We start from the raw sequence: 6,000 nt of genomic DNA, 5'->3' as shown, positions 1-6,000 counted from the left end.
AACCCCTTTAAGTTAGTAAGGCTTGTGGGTGAGCTTACGTTTCCATGACACGCGGGACAACACGAGACTGTTGGGTTTAGAAAACATAAATGGTTGGGTTTAGAAAAAATAACAACAGGATGGTTACGGTTGGGCTAGGAAACGTGACACGATCAACCTGTACTGGGTCTTCTGTTTGACCCGTCCAACACCCCAACCTACCTCCCTTTGCGGATTTTTTGGCCTTTCATACTTCCGTTACCGTAGTCGCTCCTAACGCTACGTCATCTTCTCATTGAAATCCCTTTGGCTTGATTCCGTGGTGGCCACACAGAATTTCACACATTCGTGCCATCACCCCGTAATGCAGCGTTAAAGATTTTCATCATTCACAGAATTCTGTGAGACCAGGTGCCCTAGATCAACAAGCCACATGAGGCATGTCCTGTCATTTGTGCCTCATTTCTTCTCAGTTCTTCGTTAACTGTAGTGAAAAGGGCTATGCAAAGTCGCCAACATGCTCTACTACAATTTCGCTTCCTACTAACCTTAATAGGCCAAAGTCAAGGATTAATCACAATTGACTGCTGTGAACAAAGTCCTCGGTTTTTGGATTTAATTAGAAAGTGTATATTTCCAATTACTCTACATGGACATATAGGCCTATTTCCATCACCGGGTTGGATCTGCTCATAGCTGGACTTTCAATGCTGAATTTGATATAACCATGCTTTATCCTTGGGCTCGTCCGGGATTTGAACCCGGGACCTCTCGCACCCAAAGCGAGAATCATACCCCTAGACCAACGAGCCACATAAAACAGCATTTTAGCAATTTTCATCGAGGAAATACAGCTCAGATCAGTCATTGACTTGCAGAGCAATGGTCAAGTAGTTTGGCACTGGATCTTTTTATGGCTCCCCCGCCAGATTAAGGTTTCTGATACATTGGACAACAGAATAGTTTGAAGCATAACCTTTTACTAAAAATGAATTTAAGTCAAAAACGGTTGGGTTTGGTACCTCATTTCTCTTTGACTTTACATTGGCATTGTTTTCCTTGGTGGCCACACAGAATTTTACACATCTGTGCCGCAACCACGTAGTGCAGTGTTAACAGATTGTGATCATTTCACGGAATTCCGTAAAATTAACACAACCCCTTTAAGTTAAGGTAAGGCTTGTGGGTGAGCTTACGTTTCCATGACACGCGGGACAACAACGAGACGGTTGGGTTTAGAAAAACAATAAATGGTTGGGTTTAGAAAAGCAATAACGGGACTTGGGTCAACGACTTGAAGGTTGGGTTTAGGAAAATAACAACAGGATGGTTACGGTTGGGCTTAGGAAACGTGACACGATCAACCTCTACTGGGTCTTCTGTTTGACCCGTCCAACACCCAACCTACCTCCCTTTGCGGATTTTTGGCCTTTCATACTTCTCGTTACCGTAGTCGCTCCTAACGCTACGTCATCTTCTCATTGAAATCCCTTTGGCTTTGATTTCCGTGGTGGCCACACAGAATTTCACACATTCCGTGCCATCACCCCGTAATGCAGCATTAATAGATTTTCATCATTTCACAGAATTCTGTGAGACCAGGCTGCCCTAGATCAACAAGCCACATGAGGCATGTCCTGCTCATTTGTGCCTCATATTCTTCTCAGTTCTTTGTTACTGTAGTTGAAAAGGGCTATGCAAAGTCGCCAACATGCTCTACTACAATTTCGCTTCCTACTAACCTTAATAGGCCAAAGTCAAGGATTAATCACAAATTGACTGCTGTGAACAAAGTCCTCGGTTTTTGGATTAATTAGAAAGTGTATAATTTCCAATTACTCTAAATGGACATATAGGCCTATTTCCATCGCCGGGTTGGATCTGCTTCATAGCTGGACTTTCAATGCGAATTTGATATTAACCATGCTTATCCTTTGGGCTCGTCCGGGATTTGAACCCGGGACCTCTCGCACCCAAAGCGAGAATCATACCCCTAGACCAACGAGCCACATAAAACAGCATTTTAGCAATTTTCATCGAGGAAATACAGCTCCGATCAGTCATTGACTTGCAGAGCAATGGTCAAGTAGTTTGGCACTGGATCTTTTTATGGCTCCCCCGCCAGATTAAGGTTTCTGATTACATTGGACAACAGAATAGTTTTGAAGCATAACCTTTTACTAAAAATGAATTTTAAGTCAAAAACGGTTGGGTTTGGTACCTCTTTCTCTTTGACTTTACATTGGCATTGTTTTCCTTGGTGGCCACACAGAATTTTTACACATTCTGTGCCGCAACACGTAGTGCAGTGTTAACAGATTGTGATCATTTCACGGAATTCCGTAAAATTAACACAACCCCTTTAAGTTAAGGTAAGGCTTGTGGGTGAGCTTACGTTTCCATGACACGCGGGACAACAACGAGACGGTTGGGTTTAGAAAAACAATAAATGGTTGGGTTAGAAAAGCAATAACGGGACTTGGGTCAACGACTTGAAGGTTGGGTTTAGGAAAATAACAACAGGATGGTTACGGTTGGGCTTAGGAAACGTGACACGATCAACCTCTACTGGGTCTTCTGTTTGACCCGTCCAACACCCCAACCTACCTCCCTTTGCGGATTTTGGCCTTTCATACTTCTCGTTACCGTAGTCGCTCCTAACGCTACGTCATCTTCTCATTGAAATCCCTTTGGCTTTGATTTCCGTGGTGGCCACACAGAATTTCACACATTCCGTGCCATCACCCCGTAATGCAGCGTTAATAGATTTTCATCATTTCACAGAATTCTGTGAGACCAGGCTGCCCTAGATCAACAAGCCACATGAGGCATGTCCTGCTCATTTGTGCCTCATATTCTTCTCAGTTCTTCTGTTAACTGTAGTTGAAAAGGGCTATGCAAAGTCGCCAACATGCTCTACTACAATTTCGCTTCCTACTAACCTTAATAGGCCAAAGTCAAGGATTAATCACAAATTGACTGCTGTGAACAAAGTCCTCGGTTTTTGGATTAATTAGAAAGTGTATAATTTCCAATTACTCTAAATGGACATATAGGCCTATTTTCCATCGCCGGGTTGGATCTGCTTCATAGCTGGACTTTCAATGCTGAATTTGATATTAACCATGCTTATCCTTTGGGCTCGTCCGGGATTTGAACCGGACCTCTCGCACCCAAAGCGAGAATCATACCCCTAGACCAACGAGCCACATAAAACAGCATTTTAGCAATTTTCATCGAGGAAATACAGCTCAGATCAGTCATTGACTTGCAGAGCAATGGTCAAGTAGTTTGGCACTGGATCTTTTTATGGCTCCCCCGCCAGATTAAGGTTTCTGATTACATTGGACAACAGAATAGTTTTGAAGCATAACCTTTTACTAAAAATGAATTTTAAGTCAAAAACGGTTGGGTTTGGTACCTCATTTCTCTTTGACTTTACATTGGCATTGTTTTCCTTGGTGGCCACACAGAATTTTTACACATTCTGTGCCGCAACCACGTAGTGCAGTGTTAACAGATTGTGATCATTTCACGGAATTCCGTAAAATTAACACACCCCTTTAAGTTAAGGTAAGGCTTGTGGGTGAGCTTACGTTTCCATGACACGCGGGACAACAACGAGACGGTGGGTTTAGAAAAACAATAAATGGTTGGGTTTAGAAAAGCAATAACGGGACTTGGGTCAACGACTTGAAGGTTGGGTTTAGGAAAATAACAACAGGATGGTTACGGTTGGGCTTAGGAAACGTGACACGATCAACCTCTACTGGGTCTTCTGTTTGACCCGTCCAACACCCCAACCTACCTCCCTTTGCGGATTTTTGGCCTTTCATACTTCTCGTTACCGTAGTCGCTCCTAACGCTACGTCATCTTCTCATTGAAATCCCTTTGGCTTTGATTTCCGTGGTGGCCACACAGAATTTCACACATTCCGTGCCATCACCCCGTAATGCAGCGTTAATAGATTTTCATCATTTCACAGAATTCTGTGAGACCAGGCTGCCCTAGATCAACAAGCCACATGAGGCATGTCCTGCTCATTTGTGCCTCATATTCTTCTCAGTTCTTCTGTTAACTGTAGTTGAAAAGGGCTATGCAAAGTCGCCAACATGCTCTACTACAATTTCGCTTCCTACTAACCTTAATAGGCCAAAGTCAAGGATTAATCACAAATTGACTGCTGTGAACAAAGTCCTCGGTTTTTGGATTTAATTAGAAAGTGTATAATTTCCAATTACTCTAATGGACATTTAGGCCTATTTCCATCGCCGGGTTGGATCTGCTTCATAGCTGGACTTTCAATGCGAATTTGATATTAACCATGCTTTATCCTTTGGGCTCGTCCGGGATTTGAACCCGGGACCTCTCGCACCCAAAGCGAGAATCATACCCCTAGACCAACGAGCCACAAAACAGCATTTTAGCAATTTTCATCGAGGAAATGGCTCAGATCAGTCATTGACTTGCAGAGCAATGGTCAAGTAGTTTGGCACTGGATCTTTTTATGGCTCCCCCGCCAGATTAAGGTTTCTGATTACATTGGACAACAGAATAGTTTGAAGCATAACCTTTTACTAAAAATGAATTTTAAGTCAAAAACGGTTGGGTTTGGTACCTCATTTCTCTTTGACTTTACATTGGCATTGTTTTCCTTGGTGGCCACACAGAATTTTTACACATTCTGTGCCGCAACCACGTAGTGCAGTGTTAACAGATTGTGATCATTTCACGGAATTCCGTAAAATTAACACAACCCCTTTAAGTTAAGGTAAGGCTTGGGTGAGCTTACGTTTCCATGACACGCGGGACAACAACGAGACGGTTGGGTTTAGAAAAACAATAAATGGTTGGGTTTAGAAAAGCAATAACGGGACTTGGGTCAACGACTTGAAGGTTGGGTTTAGGAAAAAACAACAGGATGGTTACGGTTGGGCTTAGGAAACGTGACACGATCAACCTCTACTGGGTCTTCTGTTTGACCCGTCCAACACCCCAACCTACCTCCCTTGCGGATTTTTGGCCTTTCATACTTCTCGTTACCGTAGTCGCTCCTAACGCTACGTCATCTTCTCATTGAAATCCCTTTGGCTTTGATTTCCGTGGTGGCCACACAGAATTTCACACATTCCGTGCCATCACCCCGTAATGCAGCGTTAATAGATTTTATCATTTCACAGAATTCTGTGAGACCAGGCTGCCCTAGATCAACAAGCCACATGAGGCATGTCCTGCTCATTTGTGCCTCATATTCTTCTCAGTTCTTCTGTTAACTGTAGTTGAAAAGGGCTATGCAAAGTCGCCAACATGCTCTACTACAATTTCGCTTCCTACTAACTTAATAGGCCAAAGTCAAGGATTAATCACAAATTGACTGCTGTGAACAAAGTCCTCGGTTTTGGATTTAATTAGAAAGTGTATAATTTCCAATTACTCTAAATGGACATTTAGGCCTATTTTCCATCACCGGGTTGGATCTGCTTCATAGCTGGACTTTCAATGCGAATTTGATATTAACCATTTTATCCTTTGGGCTCGTCCGGGATTTGAACCCGGGACCTCTCGCACCCAAAGCGAGAATCATACCCCTAGACCAACGAGCCACATAAAACAGCATTTTAGCAATTTTTCATCGAGGAAATACAGCTCCGATCAGTCATTGACTTGCAGAGCAATGGTCAAGTAGTTTGGCACTGGATCTTTTTATGGCTCCCCCGCCAGATTAAGGTTTCTGATTACATTGGACAACAGAATAGTTTTGAAGCATAACCTTTTACTAAAAATGAATTTTAAGTCAAAAACGGTTGGGTTTGGTACCTCATTTCTCTTTGACTTTACATTGGCATTGTTTTCCTTGTGGCCACACAGAATTTTTACACATTCTGTGCCGCAACCACGTAGTGCAGTGTTAACAGATTGTGATCATTTCACGGAATTCGTAAAATTAACACAACCCCTTAAGTTAAGGTAAGGCTTGTGGGTGAGCTTACGTTTCCATGACACGCGGGACAACAACGAGA

The 6,000-nt window shown here is 42.9% G+C and overlaps 5 non-coding genes across 5 annotated transcripts; all 5 read right to left on the bottom strand.

The window, feature by feature from the left end:
- Positions 1–719: 719 nt before the first annotated feature.
- Positions 720–791, bottom strand: trnap-ugg (transfer RNA proline (anticodon UGG)). The gene has a single exon. It is a non-coding gene; the product is annotated as a tRNA-Pro (tRNA).
- Positions 792–1,915: 1,124 nt separating this feature from the next.
- Positions 1,916–1,987, bottom strand: trnap-ugg (transfer RNA proline (anticodon UGG)). Its single transcript has one exon. It is a non-coding gene; the product is annotated as a tRNA-Pro (tRNA).
- A 1,130-nt stretch (positions 1,988–3,117) lies between these two features.
- On the bottom strand, positions 3,118–3,187 carry trnap-ugg (transfer RNA proline (anticodon UGG)). The gene has a single exon. It is a non-coding gene; the product is annotated as a tRNA-Pro (tRNA).
- A 1,131-nt stretch (positions 3,188–4,318) lies between these two features.
- On the bottom strand, positions 4,319–4,390 carry trnap-ugg (transfer RNA proline (anticodon UGG)). The gene has a single exon. It is a non-coding gene; the product is annotated as a tRNA-Pro (tRNA).
- Positions 4,391–5,511: 1,121 nt separating this feature from the next.
- trnap-ugg (transfer RNA proline (anticodon UGG)) lies at positions 5,512–5,583 on the bottom strand. Its single transcript has one exon. It is a non-coding gene; the product is annotated as a tRNA-Pro (tRNA).
- Between the last annotated feature and the right edge of the window lie 417 nt (positions 5,584–6,000).

The sequence above is a fragment of the Etheostoma spectabile genome, unplaced genomic scaffold (genome assembly GCF_008692095.1).
Source record: "Etheostoma spectabile isolate EspeVRDwgs_2016 unplaced genomic scaffold, UIUC_Espe_1.0 scaffold00018917, whole genome shotgun sequence".
NCBI lineage: Eukaryota > Metazoa > Chordata > Actinopteri > Perciformes > Percidae > Etheostoma > Etheostoma spectabile.
This window is presented reverse-complemented; position numbering and strand designations above follow the sequence as displayed.